The 22,338-nt window shown below is 44.6% G+C and overlaps 1 long non-coding RNA gene across 1 annotated transcript in view; it reads right to left on the bottom strand.

Annotated features, from left to right (window-relative positions):
- Positions 1 to 22,338, bottom strand: part of LOC144753022 (uncharacterized) — a 53,407-nt gene that overhangs the window by 30,256 nt on the left and 813 nt on the right. The window lies entirely within an intron of this gene.

The raw sequence follows: 22,338 nt of genomic DNA, 5'->3' as shown, positions 1-22,338 counted from the left end.
GTGTGGACAGTGATTTTCTTGCGCGAGGTGGGACCCAGGGAGAGCCAGGCGCGAGCTGGTCTTTCCCTGGGTGCGTTCGCGCGAGGGAGGAACAGGTGGGGGTTGATTAGGGGTTTATAAGGGGAGATTAGGCAGGCGGGCTGGAAGTGCGTAGCGGGAGGCTAGGGAAGGGAGGTTCTTTTTTGCCCCACCCACCCTCCCCCTTTTTTTCTCTTAGTTGGGTTTTTTACTTAGCGGTGCTCTAGGCGCTGCTCTGGTCCTCGGGATTTGCCACGGTTAGGACAGGTGTCTTGGTTCTTTCAGGAGGCGGTTTTTGCTAGTGGGGTGGGCAGCCTGGAGCGGGTTGGCCATCCTGAAGGGTAGCTCATTGGGAATCCAGGGGGTATTCGGCAAGAGTTAGTTTCGGGTTCAGTTAGGTAGGGATGTTTAGGCATACTGTGTAGATTGGAATGTTTTGAAAATAAATAAATAATTAATGTGTTAAATAAATGTCTTAAAATAAAGTGGCCTTTCTTGCTCCTAGAAGAAGTGTGGACAGTGATTTTCTTGCGCGAACGATCCTTGGGGGATTTGCGAGACTTTTGCCACACGATCGTAAAGTTGGAAAGAATTGTCTGGAAATAATTTTTGAAGCAGGATAAAACCTTCTGAAAAGGTCCCTTTTTGAGTCATTTTGCAGCGAATTTGGCTTAAGGCATAAGTTTAATGTGACCTGAGAAGGAGTCATGGGATTGTTTAAACTTGCTTTATTTTCAGTTTACTTTCACAATGTCACCAATACATTATTACATGAAAGTTTTTGTTTTTTTGGGAGACGTCGCGAACTTTGGGTTTTCAGCAATTCAAAACAGCGATTCCTACTTCTGAGGAGATCTCGGGTGAGAGATCGCTCACCGGAGCACGAGACTTTCTCTAACATTGTGATGCTGGTCATTTTGATGTTTGTCTCGTGGTTTGTGTGGTTGAGTGAGTGCTAAGGGATAAGTTAGTGGTGATTAGTGTGAGGGTGAAGAGTTTCTTGTGGCAGGTGGCCCCATGCAGTATACTCTAGGGGTGGTGAGTGACAAGTGAGTGGCGAGTAACGCAATTTATGTGTTTTTGGAGTGGCGGGTGACGCAATTTTTGTGTTTTTGGGGTGGTGAGTGGCATTTGTTTTTTTTAGACATCTAAGCTGCATTTTCAAATTGTTTTAGGTTCATGAAGTGAGGTGTTTGGGACTATATGTGTCCTGGTGTTTGGGACTGTATGTGTCCTAGTGTTTGGGACCATATGTGTCCTAGTTAAGTGTTTTAAAGGGTGGTGAGTACCCCATTAGGAAATTGGGGGCGGAGCAATGGTTACTCCAAGGTGCAGTTCATGGAGAGGGTTGTACCCCGTTGTGTACCCCATTTAGGTAATTGGGGGCGGAGCAATGGCTACTCCAAGGTGCAGTTCACGGGGAGGGTTGTACCCCGTTACGTAGCAAAGTGGACTCCATTAATTTTTGGCACGAAATCAGTTTGTGTTTGTGTTTCCCAAGGAAAGGGGATGGGACTTGGGACTAGTTGTGTTTGGGACGAGTTGTGGTTGACTTGTGTTCGCAACTATTTGGGATGTGTTAGTAACTTTATCTTTTCGAATGTATTGTGTACTTTTATGTGGGGGAGTACATCGAAGCTTATTTTACCTATTCTACCTATTCTAATATTGTCTCTTTTGATTTCCCTAAAGAAAGGAGATGTGTTGTATTTAGCCTGTCTCTTTTCTGCCTGTGGGATTTCACTGTCATTCACATGATGTCACCAATAGAACCTTTGGTGACATCATGGAGTGTTTGGGGTTTAGCCTGGTGACAACTGGCAGTTGGCACCAGGCAGGCTGAGTGGCAAGCTGGTCACTCCTGGTGGGTCTTCCCTTTATCCTATCTTAACATCTTGAAGACTTGACTAACTTAAATAAAGCAACCTAAAGGATACCAGACTCCCGGCTTCTATTTACAACATATTCCATTGCTATGCAAACAAATGATGGACGCAATGCTGAATAAATCATACATTCACCCCCAGTCAAGAGATCTGGGTTAAATCCATCAATCTTGTGCTCACCATGCCACCCCAGTTCAGACCCAGCCATATGCAAATCAGTCTTGACCCTATGCCTCATGGGAACAGTCCAGACCGAACTGCCAAGCCAGGTCCTCCCTGGATCAGAAACAAGCATCCTGGGACCGGTTTTGTCTGCATGGTACAAGTATTCCAGGCATACAAGGCTGCTAGAATATCTGATCTCCAAGTTTAAAATGGTGTCTCTCTATTATTAGGGTATTAACAATGCAAAGTGCTGCACAGAGTAGCCGGTCTATGAAACACTATATAATTGCAATGCAATTCTATACAAACCTATGCTTCCAAGACGCACAGGAATTTATACTGTTGCTGTGGAATTTTGGGGAGACAGGACGAAGAGGAATCAAGCATGGTACATGTGAACATCACACCCTCTTGTGGGTCACAACACCAGAGGCACCAGGCTGAGGTACACTAGGCCTCAAACAACTGCGACGGATAGGAAAGCAGGCAGAGTCCATCCAACCTTACAACCTGCTGTGGGGCAGTGCACCAGAGGTATCAGGTAAAGCACATGTGAGCCTTACACCATGCTTGTGTTGAGCAGGGAGGGGTGAGCCAGTCACCACCATGCAGGGAGTGAGGAGAACAGCGCATTGGGCCAGAAACAATGCCTCGCACTTCGCCAACAGCCATGACACCAAAGACACCAGGACGGGAGCGAGAGAGCTTCATGCCCCACTATGGGCCATGACACCAGAGCCACAAATAGATGGTAGAATGCACACCAGAATATCATAAAATTTCAATGTTCTGTGATGCTCCAGGCCATGTAAGACTGTTTTTTAGTCCTTCTTCAGGGGTAACTAGGATGGAAAACATACTCATGAGAACCTAATATCATCCAGCAACCCAAAACCGTTACATAACCAACTTAATTCATATCATTGCATAGTATTAACTTAAATCACAACATTTCATTTAAAATAATTAACATCAATATAACCTATCGTAATCTTTCCTGTATTTTTCTGAATGTGTGTACCTACAGTATGTTTGCAACTTCCAGGTGCATTTGTCCAGACTGCAACCAGGCTGGCCTGGTTCATCCTTGAGAAACAATGCTTCAAATAATAACTTTCTGGGTCGAAAGACTTAGGCGACTTGTCAGATATGCTGTTTAGAAGAAGATACATAAAGATGGGAACATCCAACTATCCAATCTGTGCGTTCTGGATCTGCTGACCTGAAATTCAAGGATTTAGGCATCTGGCCCATCCACATCCTGTCCAGGTGAAGAACCCCCCAGATGGTCAGCCAAGGGGCTCCAGCACCAGGTGTATACCATCATGAATACTACCTGTGTTTGACACTGTCATACAGAAGCTCCACGTTTATGGCTAATGTGCATCTTTTCTGTGATATAGATAGATTAGCTTTGGAAATACACATCACATTCACCAGATTAAGGATAGGTGGTGAGGAAGGTAACACAGACACGTTATCAATGTGTCCAACCACTGCACTCTTGAAATGTAATAGCTCAAATCACTAAGGGCCTGATTTAGATCTCGGTGGACTGGTTAGTCCGTCACCTGATTAACAGGTGAGACAAATCGACCATCATCGCCAGTATTGAACGTCAATGCAGCAATGGTCATCAGCAGAATAATTGTTGAGCAAGTATCCGAAGGACAAGCCTTATTGTTTTTTTTACCTCTTGTGATGATAGCACCGACCATTGAGCAGATAGCGCTAATCAACAGTGTGCCTCGGGTGGCGCTTTACTGATTCAGATAGATTATTTTCTTTATTACTTTAAAAACCACTGTAACTCACTGGGTGTTGCAGCCCTTCTTAGACATTCCCAAGTCTGATTTCCTGATTCCTGCCTCCCTAGGAGAAGTGATGATTGAGCCTTTGTTGATGCTCAGATCGTGACCAGCTTCAGGGATGATGCATTACGGAAAGGCCAGGCTAACCAATGGCATTTCAGCAAATATAATCCATCTAAAACTATACGAAAACAATGCATCTTCTAGAACAGGTATCACCTTAGGTGAAACATCTACTTCAGACCTTGTCCGTATAAAAAATACCACTTTCTGACACTAGAAAAGCACTTTAATCATTGCCATTAGACAAGCACTGCATCCCTTGAAAAGCATCAACCTCTGAATGTACCCCAATAGAAATACATTCACAGAGAGCGCCCGACGCGGCGGACAAGATGGCCGCCCCTTCCTGAGCTCCGCGATTTCGGCGGCGCTGCATTTACGGAGGTCCCGCTTTCAGACAGCGTTTCAGTCTGGAAACGGCGGTATATGATGTCGGAACTGCCCCCCATCACATGGGTATGTCCCTGACTGCGAAAATGCATCCCTGGCGTCCGAATTATGCATAATTGTCGGCTCCTCAGTTCCGGCCGCCATTTTGTTTTTGTTTTCTTTTCGTTTTTTTTTCCTCAACTGTCATTCCACTACTTTTTCAGCTGCTGGTGACTTTTTTATGAACTTTATTCTACTGCTCCAGGAGGCTTTTGACTTTCTCTGAGGCGTCTTGTGGTATTTTGGCACTACTTTTGGCGTTTGCTCCTGCCCTTGAATTTACATTGTGCCTGCCTGCCTGGTGCTCCACTACCTCAGCTCTGTGCGCTATTCTCTACCACGTAGATTCATTGTTCTTTATTGGGGGTGTTCCTGTCTGTATTTCTGCAGTTCGCCTTGCTTTTCTTCCCCCCACTGCCTGGTAGGCTGCTTTTCTCTTTACCCCACGCTGCTCTTCCGCCTCAGTCGCCATGCAGCAGGCACACAACACTAAAGCCTCCACCGCAGCTTCTTCGACGCGCAAGGATCCTACAACACCAGGCAAGCGTCTTAAGACGGATCCCCCGTCCCCTTCTAAATCACCGTCTCCAGTTACCCTTGAGGACCTTATGGATGAGCTTCGTCTAATTCGTCCCTTTATTGCGGATACTACTACTACTCTGCAGAGGTTAGACGACAAATGGTCCAGCCTAGATCAAAGGGTCACCAATGTTGAACAAACAATCAGTGACGCTCAGGATGTCGTCGCTAAGGTGGATCTCCTCACCAAAGAAGTTCAAGTCCTCAAGAAAACGACCGAGGATTTGGAAAACAGGAATAGACGCAATAACCTGCGTATTTACGGAGTTCCGGAGAATTCAGAGGGGTCCGACATCATCCTCTTTTTGAAGTCACAAGTCCTACCAATAGTTGGCTTGCCTAAACATGTTGACCTGAATATTCAAAGGGCACATCGTCTTGGACCAAAAAATTCCTCTTCTTCTTCAAAACCTAGAGGCATAATTGCTTATTTTCTTCTTTATTCTGACCTCATGTCTGTTTTGAATTCAGCCAAGCAACACAAGCAATTATTTTGGTCAGGACATAAACTTTTTTTCTCTCAGGACGTCTCCAAACAGACTGCGACGCGTCGAAAGGAATTTCTGGATATGCGGCCTACACTACGCTCCATGAATGCTAGATACGGACTTATTCATCCCTGTTTCTTCAAGGTTACATACAAAGAAAGGTCTTATAGCTTCGAGGATCCGGCAGATCTCCGCAGATTCATTCACTCTCGCAGAGAAGACTCCATGGAACAAGGCGTCCCTTGATTTCTTCATGTCTTCCTCTCTGTGCTTCGCATATTGTTCATATTAGTGTCTTCTTTTTTCTTGTTTTATTTCGTATGATCTAATTGGTTTCTTGTCTTCCTGTTGTCTTCTAGGTTCGAAGTCCTATGTTCTGGTTGTTTGCCCCCTCATCGTACTGTCCTGTCTTCGTCTTCAATATTCCAATTCGCTGTTGTTCTTGCCTAACTGTTCGGTAAGTCTCCTCCATTTGTTTTTATTGTCGTGCTCGGTCTTGGGTTCTATTTCCTTTATCCCTTGATCTCATTCTTGTCTTTCTCTTTCATGTTCCTCGGACCGGGCTCTTTGACATTTTCCCTTCTGTACGGTCGTCTTTCCCTGTTGCTCCCGCTCTCACTTTATTGTCTCTTTTCTCCGTTACTTGTTCTGTATGGCTGGAACCTTTTTGGTTTCCCTTGCCATCCTTCTTTTTTATGTTTTTTCTTGGGTAGCGTTTTGCACCCACTTCCTTTTTCCTTATTATCCTCTCCTTTCCCTTTCTTTTCCTTTTTGGTTTCCTTCTCCTTTTTGGTCTCTCTCAGCATCCTTTACTTCACTCATCTTTCCTCTATTATTCTTCTTTCCTCTTCTCAGACGCAATGTTGTTTTCTTTTTCTACTCTATCCACCTTAATCTCCCTCTTTTTTCCTCTTCCTTTTGGCACCACGTTATTACTCACTTCTTCTCTTTCTCCTCCATTTATATTTCTTTTGCTCTTTTTACTTGGGGTTCTTTACTACCTACACTGTTCCTCTTTTTATTATGTATGGCTTGCTTTTACCTCTCCTTGCCATTCCTTCTATACATTTTCCCTTGTTACCTGTCTTACTCTCTCTTTTTACTTTTCCCTTAATCTCCTCATATGAAAGGTTTCCGACTCATTTCTTGGAATGTTAAGGGTCTTCGTAACCCTATCAAGAAGCAACGTGTTTTATCCCATCTTGCTCGTTTAAAATGTCAAATTGCCTTTTTACAAGAAACGCACCTTTCTACTCAAGAGTTATCGATGTTACGCAGACAATGGGTTGGGGATGTTTTTTGCTCTCCTGCTATTAATCACAAAAATGGTGTTGTTATTTTATTTCATAAAGCGTTGTCTGTTCAAATTTTAAATGAAACTATTGACTCTAATGGCAGGTGGCTGTTCCTTGACTGCATTGTTAATGACGTTCATCTGTCTCTCTGTAATGTCTATGGTCCGAATGGCATTGATTCTTCCTTTTGGAATGATTTCTCTTCCCTCCTTTCTTCTAATGCAAATGATGATTTGATTGTTGGGGGAGATTGTAACCAATTGATGGACCCTTTTTTGGACCGCAAATCTCAAGCTCGCTACATTCCCAATAAAATGCAAAAGTCCTTCCACAAAGCTATCTCCTCCAGAGGCCTCATAGACTCATGGAGGTTGTCCCATCCTGACTCTCTAGAATTTTCCTTTTTTTCTCCTGTGCATAATTCCCTCTCCCGTATTGATTATATTTTTCTCTCCCACCATGCTTTCCAATTTATGACCAACTCAGAAATAGGCTCTATCCTCATCTCCGATCACGCTCCTGTCATTTTAGATATGGACTATCCCTCCCCCACACCTCAGACCCGCAGATGGCGCTTTAACAACTCCCTTTTACTTGACCCCGCTTTCATTGAACACTTTACTCATTTTATGGATGATTTTTTCACTAATAACTTACACTCCACCTCTGACTTTCATTTTCTTTGGGATGCTTTCAAGGCCACCGCTCGGGGTTGGATTATTGACTTTGTTTCACGTAAAAAAAAGAAAGCGCTATCCCAAGCTTCCTCCTATTTAAAACGCATTAAAGAACTAGAGCATCTTTATTATACTTCTAACTCTCCTGATTCCCTTTCCTCTCTCATTTCCACTAAACTGCAATATAATAAACATTCTTGGGAATCGGCCTCCAATCATCTTCTTCAATTTAATGCAAAGGTATATGGTGGTCACAATAAAGCTGGTAGGGCTCTCACCAATTATCTCAAAATTAAAAAACAGAAATCGAAAATAGTCTTGGTTAAAGATTCACAAGGCTTGCTTCAGTCTTCTGATGCTAACATTCTGGATTGCTTTGTTCAATTTTATTCCTCTCTTTATACCCCTGAGTCTTCCCCCTCTGCAGAGCAATTAGACTCTTTCTTTAATTCTGTCCCTAAATCTCCCAATCCTTTGTTGGATTTCTCTTCTCTTGATGCCCCGATTTCGGAAAAGGAAATTCTTGCTGCCCTCTCTCTTCTCCCCAAAGATAAGACACCTGGCCCCGATGGCTTTACAGTTCGTTTCTTTCTCCACTTTAAATCTATCTTGATTCCTCATTTTCTTCAGTTAATTAATCACTTTCTCTCCTCTGGTGAATCTAAAGGTTCTTTTTCGCAGGCTATGCTTGTTCTTCTCCCCAAGAAAGATAAAGACCCTTCCCTATGTAAAAATTATCGACCCATCTCCCTCATTAATACTGATTGTAAATTGTATGCGAAAATTCTGGCCTTGCGGATTAATTCTATTGTCCCTGATTTGGTTAACATTCATCAATCCGGCTTTGTTAAGGGACGATCCATTACAGACAATTCTAGAACCCTTCTGAATATTATTCATCTTTCTGCTAAAATGGATGTCCCCTTGGCTGCCATTACTCTAGACGCCGAGAAGGCATTTGACCGTGTCAACTGGGATTTTATGTTTGGCGCCCTTCGCTGGCACGGTTTCGGTCCCACTTTTCTTAAATTTGTTAAGTTGCTCTATTCTGCCCCTTCTACTTCTATATGGCTTAATGGTATGCAATCTGACTACTTTACCCTTCATAGAGGTACCAGACAAGGTTGTCCACTTTCCCCCCTTCTCTTTATTTTGGCACTCAAACCTTTCCTTGAGAAAATTAGACAACCCCCTTCCTATTCTGGCTTTCTCTATAAAGATGTTGAGATTAAGTTTACTGCTTATGCAGATGACATTTTGCTTTACATTTCCAACCCTGCTGTTGCCCTTCCCGCTTTCTTTTCTTTATTACATGATTATTCCTCTGTTTCTGGATACAAATTAAATATTGATAAAACTGAAGTCCTTCCCCTCAATAAATTTTGTCTTCCTCAGATGTTTCAGAATTCTGGTTTCCAATGGAACTCTGGTTCTATCAAATGTCTTGGCGTTTTATATGCTAACACTATTAGAGAAACTATTAAAATTAATCACTCCGACCTCCTTAACAAGCTTTCTTCTCTTATAGAACGTTGGTCCCCTCTTTTTCTTTCCTGGTGGGGTCGTCTCTCTACTATTAAAATGATGCTCCTTCCTATTGTGAACTTCTGTCTCTCCATGCTTCCTATTTCTCTACCCCATTTCTTTTTTAAGTCTATCAATAGTCTCTTTTCCAAATTCCTGTGGAATAAGCGTAAGGCCAGAGTCTCTCTCCTCCGTCTTCAACAACCCAAACATCTTGGTGGTGTCAACTTTCCCAACATCTCACGTTTTCATTCTGCTTTTACTCTCAAGCAAATCTGGCCTTTTCTTCTTGAAACCTCGTCTCCCCCTACTACGGCTTGGAGCTCTCTGGAATTGGCTCAACTTCACCCCTTCACCTTCCTCATTGCCTCCAATCTTACTCAACCACCTCCTAAGCTACTTTCCCCTATTTTTAAACACTCCAAAGCTTTAACACTCGCCCTTTTTCGTTCATTCTCTGCACCATCTATTCTTCATATGAATACCCCACTTTGGTATAATAAGTCCCTTAAATTACGCAATTGTGCGCTCTTTTGGAAGGAATGGATTGACAAAGGAATTCTCACTTACCACCATCTTCTTTCTGACAATTCCTTATGAACCTTTCCAGCACTTCGCAATACTTTTGGTATCTCTAACAAATTCTGTACTCGCTTTCATGAACTTCTGCCCAAACTATCCACTATTATCCTACACAATATCCCTTCGTCCTCTTCACCCCCCCTCCTTGCCTCTTCACCTAACTTTCAGGTTCCTCTTAAGGCCTCTGCTATTTACAAATTACTCTCTCCCTCACTTACTGATAGGCCTAAAACTAATCTTGAACTTCTCTGGGAATCGGACCTAAATCAAACTTTCCCCTCACTTACTTGGGATTCTATTTGGTCCAAACTTCACTCCACCTCTCGTTCCGCTAGTACCACACAAACCCTTTATTTTTTCTACAATAGATTATTCTATACTCCCTGTGATTTGTTTAAATTTAAATTGTTAGACACCAAGAAGTGTTGGTCCAGTTCATGCACTCCTGGTGACTTTGTTCACATGTTTTTTCTTTGTCCCAAGGTCCAACGCATGTGGTCCCAGATTTGGGCTACACTTAATAAGATTTTATCTACTAATGTTCCCTTTTTCATTTCCTCTGTATTCCTGGGTGGTTTGGTCCCAGTTTGGGATGTCCCACTCCATACTCGTAAGTTCATTGATCTTTGCATTGCTATTGCTTTTCAAATCATAACAACTAATTGGAAAGACACTACAAACGTGGTTTATAATGCTTGGTGGAATTTGCCCTGCCACCATCATAGACTAGATCGTGCATGTGCTTCTTCTATTCCATTGTTGATAAAACGTGATTTACTCTGGTCCCCTTTAACAGATTTTATATCTAAAAGTGTCTCTTGATCACATGTTATTGTTATATTTTTTATTATTGTTCTTATTATTACTGTGAACTTCTCCATATTTCATACCTCTTTACTTCTCTTATCATAACTTTTTCTTTTGCTGTTCCCCTTCTATTCCCTCCTTTTTCCCTTTTCTCCCTCTTTCTTTCTCTCTTTCCTCCCCACAAATTGAAAAGTTATAAAAGCATTTTTTCCTTTGTATAGAGCTTCCCCCTTTTTTGGGGGTCTTTCTTGTTTTTTGGCACATTATTCTCCACAATTATTTTGCTCCTTCTGCTCTTAATTTGTGCTATTGTACTGATGTTTTACATTGTTGCTTCAACTTAATAAAGCTTTTCAAACTTAAAAAAAAAGAAATACATTCACAGCCACAGTGGACACAGCCAGTTCAGTCTTACCCACTGCAAGAATAGTACATCGGGATGAAAAAGAAATTAGGTGCTTGTAAGTAAAAGATCACCATATCCAAATTGAAACAGTGGTTGCCTGTTCAGTTAAAATACATCAGCCTCCAAAGGAGACAACCACTGACTTAAGCCCCAGAGAAGAATGCTCACTGTTATCAACATATGAAGCCACCAAACTCTCATCTAGGACGGATGAGACAACTACTTCTCCTCAAATGCAGAACTACACAGAGTTAGTGGAACTGAACACCAGCCTTCTATCACGAGATTGCAACATTGTCCGGAACAAGAACAGCTTCCACAGTAGACATTGTGACCCCAGGTCCCTCTGCTCTGCACAGTCACCGCTGCTGCAGCCTGATTGGCAGAGACGCGCCCGCTGCGGTGAACCAGTAAGAGAGGCTCTGCTGAAGCTTTGGGGGAGGGAGGCACTAATGTACTTCGAAGATTAGATTCCATTCTCTCTGGGATAGCTTTGAAAGCTATTGAGTTAACTCCAGAGAGCCACGTGTTCCGTGCTGGTCATGGTATGGTCTCACTGCAGCAACCTTAGTGGATTGAGGTATCTGCTGCAGAAATGTGTGTATGTGTTAATGTGCTTGCTGCAGAGATCATCATGCAACCAGAACTTCACAGGATGGAACCCAGTAGGAAAACTCAGGGGGTTAGTGCGCTTGCTGCAGAGTTCCAGATGTAACCCGCCGGTTACCAGTTCTGCCACAGTAGAGAGGTCGAAGTGGGAGGAATCAAAGGGGCAGAACATGCCTATAATTTTTTCATTTAGGAATAACTTTCCTCTACTTTTTCTGAAAGACCTTGGTACTGGTCTGGTTATTCGATAAGTTAACTGCTTCAGCTGAAGTTTTTATTCAGGGAGTCTCCTGAGATGTGAAACCGAAGGCAGGCAGACATCTAATCAAAAAACAAGCCTGCTTGCCAGGGTGCCTGCTGCCTGAAAAAAATACAAATGTGTGCAACTGGTTAATGTTATGTTATGTTATGTTATGTTATGTTATGTTATGTTATTAAGCTTTTGTATAGCGTACAGCTACTCACAAGGAGTGTCCCGACGCTTTCCACCATCAACTCATAATGAAATAACACAACACAGCTAAAAACAGACAACAGAACAAAGCAAAAACAGTAGGCAGTTAAAACAGACTAGGAGTTAAAAAGCCAGGTCTTCAGGCCCCTCCTAAACTGGAGCAAGTTGGCAGTACTCCGAAGAGAAAATGGAAGCAGATTCCAAAGCTGGGGGGCTTTGCAGCCAAAAGACCGCCCTCCCGCACGGGCCTTCCTCACCCGTGGAACCACCGCTTTACAAAGAGCTTCCGAGCGGAGGGAACGAGCTGGACGATAAAAAGTCAGTCTCCGCTGCAGATATCCCGCTCCTGATCCATGCAGAGCTTTATGCATCAGGGTCAAGGATTTAAACTGGATCCGCTTCCTAATGGGGAGCCAGTGAAGCGTCTGGAGCAGCCCGGAAGCTTGAGCTCGTCTCCCTAAGCCAAAGATCGCCCGGGCAGCAGAGTTCTGCACCACCTGAAGGCGCTGGACCAGATAATCGGGAAGGCCGAGAAAAAGAGCATTGGCGTAATCTAACCTCGAACCGACCAGAGCCTGCACAGTAATCCTCCTGTGCTCCTCAGATAACAAAGGCAAAAATTTGCGGAGCATTTTCAGTAATCCGTAGCAGGTGCCGGCCAGGCCAAGAATGTGAATTCGGAGCGACAGCTGATTGTCTAGCTTGACGCCCAAATTTTTGGCCACCACGGAGGACTGTGCGGGAGGACTCATGTCGGACGGCCACCAATGCTGCCACTCCGGATCGGCAACGCAACCAAAAAATAAAATCTCGGACTTGCCCGAGTTGGCCCTCAGACCGTTCCGCTGGAACCAGTCGAAGACCAGCGCAAGGCAGTCCCGGATTCTCTCTCCCACAAACTCTTGATCTTTCCCGCATGTGAAGAGGAGTTGCGTGTCGTCGGCATAGGAGACGATCTGGGCCCCATACACCTCCACCAAGGCCGCCAGAGGGGACATAAAGATGTTAAATAATGTGGGGCTCAACACAGAACCCTGTGGAACCCCAACTCCCAATGGCGGCATCTCGGCGGAGCTCTGGGAAACCCAGACCGTCTGGCGGCGGCCTTCCAGGAAAGAAGTAAACCACCTGAGCACCGTCCCCCTCAGGCCGATGTCATAAAGCCTAGTTAGAAGCGCCTTATGGGGGACGGTGTCGAAAGCCGCCGAAAGATCTAACATGACCAGCATGGCCCTGCCGCCGGCATCCAGAGTCTCCCTGATGATCTCAGTCACCTCTATCAAAGCTGTTTCCGTACTAAAGTTAGGACGGAAGCCCGATTGAGATGGATGGAGCAGATTATTGGCTTCCAAAAAACTAGACAGAACACCGTGGGCATGTTTTTCCGTCAGCTTCGCTAGTGCTGGTAACAGCGAGATTGGCCTGTAGTTCGCCAAGACTTCTGCAAATGTAAAGGATGTTTGAAAGCTGGTACTGGCTTTAATTGATGGATTCATTTGAAGCTTTGAGATGAGTGATGACAAAGATTTTCTCTTTTTGAGTGGTGGTACAAGGGAGTTACCAGCTGAGCTGTGAGGTGCTTACTATTAAGGGGCAGTTCTGTAAAACAATTTGCATTATGAACAGAATGGGTATTACTAAAATATACATATTGGAAGCACTATTTTATCTTCAAAATGTTGGCGTATTTTGTAGCATTCTATCTTCTACTGTGTGTAATGCAAGTTTAAAATAATGACTTGCATATTCAGAGTGCTTTCTGTCACTGACTGGGACCTAATAGCACTAAACATGCAAAAGTCACTATTCTCCAGTGCACCAACAAAGATTTAATTCTGTGGCCCTCTGGCAACACCCAGACCTCTGTAGTGCATTAACTAATAGAGGTTTCATCTTGTACTATAGTTCATTTCCCACTCAGACACTTAATTCGGATTTATTTCTCATTTAAGATGCACATTATTTTATATGTAGCTAACTGATGGTGTAAAAGCAAAGCCTCTTACAGAATATGTTGTCTTTTTTTAGGCACACCCTTGACCCCCACCCCACGCTCACTGACACCGCCCCATTGCATGTAGTATGACAGTCCCGATAATTTTTTTTTATGCACATCCGTTGTCCCAGTAAGATAGGTGAATAGGTTAACACCTCACCCTACCTGTAGATCCTAATCCTGTTCCAGAATATAGACCCGCGAGCAATACACCTCTTCACTAATCTGCGTGAAACCTCTGTCTTGGTGGTTTCAATGAAAGGAAGATAGATAAGGGGATTAAAGCACCTCTACATGAACCAGCCTATGGGCTAATTCCATCGCAACAAGATCTTTGTGAGGTAGCCTGCAGGACAGAGGTTTCTGTTACATATGTAAATCACCACTATGTGGAACAGATGACCAGGGATTCTAGAATTGCTATTACTTAGGTGAGGTAGTGGGAAGTTGATGGAATGTATGTCATTAACTGTTTAACCTGTGACTTGAGAAGACTGATTAAACTCTCTTGTCTATCCTGACCTTGTGTTTGGACTTTGATTACCACCCTGCCACTTTCCCTACACTGGCGACGAAGGGGGATTGGACTTCAGCATTATTGAAGATCTTATCTATTTGGATTTCATCATTAACAAGGTATTTTTATTCAACTGGCCACAGCAATTTGACTTGGGGATCAAACTTGACCCTAGAGCTGATCCTCCAGTATTTTCAATTGATCCTCCGACACAATATTGGTTGAAAAATTAAAAAATGAATTTCCTGGAGTTTTCAGTGGGAAGTTAGGTAAATATATTGGTTTTGAACATATCATTAAACTCAATGAAAACTCTGTTCCAGTTCGACACAGAGTAAGGAACGTTCCTATTTCTTACCGAGGTAGGTTAAAGGATATGCTCAACAACCTATGTGAACAAGGTGTTATAGAACCAATCGAGTCATCGCCATGGGTTTCTCCCATTGTCATTTCGGTGAAATCGAATGGCGAACTCAGATTATGCATCGATTTACGCAGTCTAAATCGTTCCATTTGGGTAGATGCTCATCCATTGCCAAATTTACACGAAATGGTATCAACTTTGGTGAATGCAAAAGTATTTTCATGCATCGACTTAGCTAGTGCTTACCAACAGGTGGTTTTGTCAGAAGATTCTAAGAACATGACCGCTTTTATCACTCCTGAGGGGCTTTATAGGTACTGTTGCATGCCGTTTGGTCTTGCAAGCGCGGCTTCTGTTTTCCAAAAGATTGATGAGAGATACGTTGGAGGGTTTAGATGGGGCAGTCGCTTTTCAGGACGACATTTTAGTATATGGAAAGGATGATGTGGAACATGATCATAAGCTACATTGTGTTATTGCTGCATTAGCAAAGAAAGGTCTTACACTCAGGTTGGATAAATGCAACATAAAGACAAGGGAAGTAGAATACCTTAGACACACAATTAGTGGTGATGGTATTAGACCTAAGGATAAACACATCAAGAGCATTGTAAATGCTCCACTACCATCATCTAAAGAACAACTAATTGCCTTTTTGGGACTTACAGAGTTTTATGCTAAGTTTATTCCCAACTACTCTGTTAAAGTCGATCCATTTAGGTGCTTATTAAAGAAAAATGCTGTTTTTAAGTGGACAGATGAAATGTCCAAGGCATTTAGTGTACTTAAAGAATTTATTGTCAAAGCACTGTGTTTGAAAGCATTTGTTCCAGGCAAAAAGTGTATTGTAATGGTTGATGCTAGTAACTCTGGTCTAGGTGGAGTTCTTTTACAAAGAGATGACCATAATGAATGGGTTGTTGCCTATGCATCTAGGACTTTGAGGGAAGCTGAAAGAAATTATTCTGTGATCGAAAGAGAGCTATTAGCCTGCACATGGGGGGCAGAACATTTCAGAAGTTTTCTGTGGGGAACAGAGTTTACAATTAAAACAGACCACAAGCCCTTAGTTTTTTTGATGTCTCCAGGAGGTGGTAGGTGCATGTCTGCTCGTTTAGCAAGATTGTCTTCTAGGTTACAATCTTTTCGATATAAAATTGAATATGTTCAAGGGAAGGCAAACTTTAACGCGGATTTTATGTCCAGGTTACCTGTCATAGATGATAAATCATATCAAGAGGACGACTGTGAAGTTGCTTATACTGTTCATGATGTGAATTTGATAAGTAATGGGAAGAATGGTTTGAGGGAAGATTTTTGGATGGACGAAATGGAGAAAGATGTTGAGCTGTGTAAGGTTAAGGAGTTCATTATTCAAGGTTGACCAGAAGTGAAAAGATTGTCAGGAGATTTGATGAGCTTTGCGAAAGTGAGTGGTGAATTAGCCATCGAACAATTACAAGATCATCCGAAAAGACCGCACCGTCCAAACAGGAGGAGGAATCGCCATCGTCCATAAGAACTCCATCAAAATCACGACCAGCTCCGATGATAACCTTGCAAACGCCGAACACCTTCACTTCCAGATCCACACCGACCCTAGGACCACACTCAGAGGCTCCCTCATCTACAGACCTCCAGGAACCCGTAAACAATTCAGCGAAGACATCACTGACTTCATCAGTCCACATGCCCTCGCCTCCGAGAACTACATTCTACTAGGAGACCTCAATTTCCACCTGGAAAAGAAAAACGACAACAACACCACCACCCTTCTTGACAACCTGGCCAATCTCGGCCTCAAACAACTTGTTGACACCCCCACCCATGTAGCCGGACACACGCTCGACCCAATCTTCACCTCGAGCAAACGCATCTCCTTCGACCGCACCACAGCTCTCCATTGGACGGACCACAGCTGCGTTCACTTCAGCTACAAAACCACCTCGACCCACAACCCCCCACAACCTATTCCCCGAAGAAAATGGAACAAAATCACCACCGACCAACTCCTCTCATCGCTCAACCAAAACCCACCCGTCCCCTCATCGGACCCAAACCAAGCTGCCATCAAATTGAAACAATGGATCACTCACAGCGCTGACGAATTAGCACCCCTGAAAAACCTTCACACCAAACAAGACAGCAAAAAGGCCCCCTGGTTCAACGATGACCTTAAGAAATCCAAAAAGCTATGCCGTACTCTCGAGAAAACATGGAGAAAACACCCAACCACTGACAACATGACCACCTTCAAGACAGCCACCCGCAAACACCACCAGCTGATTCGATCCACCAAGAAATCAGCATTCAAGAATCGACTCGACAACAACGCACATAACAGCAAGGAACTATTCAACATCGTCAAAGAATTCACCAACCCCACCGCAGCCTCAAACGACATCACTCCCTCCCAAGACCTCTGCGACTCGTTATCCTCCTTCTTCTACAACAAAATCGCCGACACACATAACAGCTTCGAAAACAGTTCCAACGAACAATCCTCTCCACCCCCCTCTGAACCTAAACCGCCCTCTAACAACCTCAGCGCCTGGAACCCAATCAACACTGAAGACACTATCCGCCTAATGAATTCCATCCACTCTGGCTCGCCAACCGACCCCTGTCCCCACCACATCTTCAACAAAGCAGACTCCATCATCGCACCCCATCTCCGTGATGTCATCAACTGCTCCTTCAACTCTGCTACCTTCCCAGAAAGCTGGAAACATGCCGAAGTCAGCGCCCTCCTGAAGAAACCCACAGCAGACCTCTGTGAACTTAAAAACTACTGCCCCATATCCCTCCTCCCATTCCCGGCCAAAGTCATCGAGAAAGCCGTTAATAGCCAACTCGCCACCTTCCTCGAATCCAACAATTCCCTCGATACCTCACAGTCCGGCTTTCGAGCCAAACACAGCACCGAGACCACCCTCATCGCAGCAACAGACGACATCCGAACACTACTGGACAACGGAGAAACAGTGGCCCTCATTCTACTCGACCTCTCCGCCGCCTTCGACACTGTCTGTCACAGCACCCTCATACAACGCCTCAGCAACATCGGCATAAAAGGAAAAGCCTTGGACTGGATCATCTCGTTCCTAGCTGGGAGAACTCAGAGAGTCCGACTTCCCCCTTTCAAATCAGAGGCCACCGAAGTCATCTGCGGTGTACCACAAGGATCATCACTCAGTCCCACCCTCTTCAACGTTTACATGAGTCCACTCGCCTCCATCGCGCGTCAACACAACCTTAACATCATCTCCTACGCTGACGACACCCAGCTGATCCTTTCCCTCACCAAAGACCCCAAGACAGCCAAAACCAATCTTCACGAAGGCATGAAAGAAGTAGCCGTATGGATGAAACACAGCCGCCTAAAACTTAACTCAGACAAAACGGAAGTGCTCATCCTAGGATAAGCCCCCTCTGCCTGGGACAACTCATGGTGGCCCTCGGATCTGGGCTCAGCACCCATACCCACAGACCACGCACGCAACCTTGGCTTTATCCTAGACTCCTCACTCTCGATGACCAAACAAGTCAACGCCGTCTCATCCTCCTGTTTCAACGTACTCCGTATGCTCAAAAAAATCTTCCACTGGATCCCCACCGAGACAAGAAAGACCATCACCCACGCACTGGTTACGAGTCGACTAGACTACGGAAACACCCTCTACGCCGGAATGACAGCCAAATTACAGAAAAAACTCCAACGCATCCAAAACGCATCAGCGAGACTCATTTTGGACATCCCTCGCCAAGATCACATTACCGGCCACCTGAAAGACCTCCACTGGCTTCCCGTCAACAAAAGAATAACATTCCGTCTCCTCACCCACGCACACAAGGCCCTCTACAAACTAGGGCCCGAATGCCTCAACACTCGACTATCCTTCTACACACCCACCCGCCAACTAAGATCCTCCAGTCAAGGCCTCGCCGCAGTTCCGCGTATCCAAAGATCCACCATGGGAGGTAGATCCTTCTCCTACTTGGCAGCCAAGACCTGGAACTCTCTCCCCACTCACCTCCGCCTTACACAGAACCACATCTCCTTCAGAAAAGAACTTAAAACCTGGATATTTGATAAATAATGATCCCCCTCCCCAAGCGCCTTGAGACCCTATGGGTGAGTAGTGCGCTATATAAATTCTTGAACTTGAACTTGAACTATTGAAAAAGGGTATTGTGTTAAGAGAAGATAAACTTATTCCACCTTTTAGCTTAAGGCACACCATCATGGGAATTGGTCATGAGGGACACCTAGGTATTTCTTTCACACGCAGGCGTATTAAAGAGTATTCTTGGTGGCCTGGGATCGATTCTTCAATTGGACACTTTGTTAAACAATGCAGTGAATGTACCAGTAGTGATAAATCCGCAGTTTCTTTAAGGGCTGAGTCCCAACCGGTTGATTTTCCACATGGTCCATGGAGGAAGTTGGGGATAGATATAATTGGGCCATTTCATGTGTTACCCAAGGATGTAAGTTTTGGGATTGTGTTAATTGACTATTATTAGAAGTGGCCGGAAGTAAAGATGGTTAAGGAGGTAACATCTCAGAAAGTCATAGAATTTTTGGACGAAATTTTTTGCAGGGAAGGCATTCCACAGGAGATTGTAACGGACAATGGTCCACAATTTGTGAGTTGTGACATGGATAATTTTTTCAATAGGTGTGGTATACACACAAAAGAATAGCTGTGTTCCATCCTGAAGCTAATGGCCAGGTTGAGCGCTTCAATCGCGTGGTGAAAGAAGCTATTCAGCTTTCTACTAAGAGCGGTTTAAATTGGAAGAATGCTTTGGATTCTATGCTTTTGTCCTACAGGACATCTCCAAACAGTGTCACTCTGACTAGTCCTTTTGAGCTTCTAAGGGGGAGGAAACCTAGTACCAATCTTGTGCCATGGTGGTTAAAAAAAAAGTTTCTAATGATGAGAAATGTTGCTCAGGGGATTAAAGGACCTGCCTGAGATCTCTCTGTAGGGTACCCTGTGGCAGGGCCGGCGCTAGGCATGGGCAGTATAGGCAGATGCCCAGGGCCCCACAACCTTCTAACTGCTACGGGGCCCCCCACGAGTCCATCAACTTTTTTAAAAATGTGCAGTTGTACGAATTCCAGATGGACAGCCCCCTCCCTTGGCGTTTGCAGCCATCGTACAGCGTGCAAGGACCAAGGCGGGGCCCCCCTCACCTGTGGCCTGCTGCCATTGGCGGAACGGGTAATGTGACTCCTGTACAGGCCCGGACTGGCCATTGCGGGTACCGGGCAACCCCCCGGTGCGCCGCAAGGGTGGGGGGCCGTTTTTGTTACAGGGCCTTTTTTGCAGCATAGCTGCAAAATCGGTCCTGTAACAAAATCGGACGAAAACCGACCCAGGCAAAGAGCTCGGTCGCACCCCCAGGGGGCCGGCCGAGCACTTGCCAGGGCCGGTTTTGGTTCTCAGTCCGGCCCTGCTCCTGTATCCCTTTCAGCTGCCGCAGACTGGGAAGAGATGGGTTTCTGGCCGTCCTTTGCTGGCACCTCTTTCTCTTTTCTTAAATGCTGCATCTACATGATAACAGCGGCTAGGCAGATGCTTGAAGTGGCGTGAGGTGTGAAGTGAGCCCTGCCCCTGCATCAATGTAAAGCAGAGCACCCTGCAGGGCTCACAACACAAAAAAAAAACAAGTGACCTCATGTCACGATGGGGGCTGCTCACTTTCAATGAAGGGAAAGGGATAAGAGCAGAAAACAGAGAAAAAGGTTATTTTTCTTTTTTTTAACAGTTCCGTTTTATTGTATTTTTTTTCTCCAAACAAGCATGTGCATTCAAAAGGAACATAAAAACAGTTAAACATAAGTGGTAAATCCAGTTGATATACGTGCTTGGTGATTTTTACTTTCATGTAATTTACATGAAACGAAGGAAGAATGAACAATTGGGTGTGTAAAAGAATAGAGAGGATAACATTCAGATGGGGGAGGGACAGAAGGGTTACCCCACATCCATCCTTACCACCTGGGGTGGAGTGAATGAACCCTCCACTATACACCCAAGTTATATAGCCCCTCAAACCACCCACACACCATGCCTTGTTTTATACATCTGGAAAGGTTGCACTACTCCCCGGCATCATGTTTGTTAGCATCTGAAATCCCTAATTCTCATGTTCCCGGGTGCATCTGTACGTCTGGTGTTCTCTTTTACTTTTAATAGAAGTATTGAGGAGAGGCACATCTAAAAGAAGTAGGATAAATAAAAGAAGGGAAGAGGTGGGGGAGATGATAGAATACAGCAGAGAGGGGAGATCTGAACATAAGGGGCAAAACAGCTATAAAGAACAAGACGCTTAAGGAAAGGGCGATGGGAAGGAGTGATGTGTATGAATGGCAAAATCAACTGGAGAAGGGAAGAGTCTTGGTTAGATATAATGAATAGCATGCAAACATGAAAGGTAAGATGCTTTGGGAGAGTGGGAGGATGGGAGGGGAGAGAATGATGCAAAGTACCACAAGCAGAGGTGTAACACAAAACAATGGGGTCCTGCTCTTCAGAATGTGATAATGGGGCCCTGAGACTCCCACATCTCACAGATATTCATTTGGCTCTGGCCTGAATGGGAGCCCCCTGATGGGTTGGGGGCCCCCTGAAATGTTGTGGGCCCATCTGTGCTGCAGGAGCCTGTACAGTGTCCTGACACAAGTGGTGAAGCAAGGTAAGCAGCAGGTGAATAGCAGCACATGTAGGGGGGAAGCGGAAGCTACAGGGGCAGAAACAGAGAATGGAGGGTAGAGGTGAGAGAGATAAAACATGAAGAGTAGAGCATGGAGGGGAGAGGTGAACATAAATGGGACAGAACCAGTGAATATAGTTGAGGCTGGAGAGAAAGATGAAAGGTGAAAAGGCAGTGCTTGGATAGGAGAGGTAGATATAAGAGAAGCGGACCATCAGGAGAACTTAAGTGTCATGGAGAGGGAATGGTGAGTGATGGATGTAAGAGGGTAAGACAACAAAGAGCAAGTAAGAGGCGGTGGGAGAGAGGCAGGGGAGAGGTATATTATAGGGAGGTAGAACCAGTGAGAGAAGGTTAGCGGCTGTAAATAGATGAAGGGTTCCGCAGGTAGATAAGAGGTGGGTGTAATAGAGGGAGAATTAGTGAGAAAGGTAAGAGACCGTACCAGAGATAAAGTGAAGTGTAGAGTATGGAAGGGAGATGTGGCTGTAAGAGAGTCAATTAGAAAAGTAAGAGTCAGGGGGAGAGATGAGGCATTCAGCATGGAGGAAAAAGTTGGATAAAAGAGGGGCATAACGAGAAAGAGGAGCGACAAAGCTGGGGATAGCAGAGGTATTGATTTAAGAGGGGCAAAATCCACAAAATATGGTTTGAAGAAGCGATGAGAATAAGAGTAGAGCGTGAATGGAAAAAGGGGATGTAAGAGGTGCAAAATCAGTGCGAAAAGATTAGAGCGTTCAGAAGGATGAAAATGGAAAGAAGATGTAAATGGGGCAGAACCAGTGAAAAACGTTATGAGGCTGGGGAGAGATGAGCAGTGAAGGTAGCATGTAAACCTTTGTGTTGATGGCCCTGCCTGTTAAAACCAAATGCCTTAGCCATGAACTTCACTGGTGCAACTGGAGTACCAGGGAGTCACCTGAAGACCCACTGAATATCTAT

Source organism: Lissotriton helveticus, chromosome 1_1 (assembly GCF_964261635.1).
Source record: "Lissotriton helveticus chromosome 1_1, aLisHel1.1, whole genome shotgun sequence".
In the NCBI taxonomy this organism is placed as follows: Eukaryota; Metazoa; Chordata; class Amphibia; order Caudata; family Salamandridae; genus Lissotriton; species Lissotriton helveticus.
This window is presented reverse-complemented; position numbering and strand designations above follow the sequence as displayed.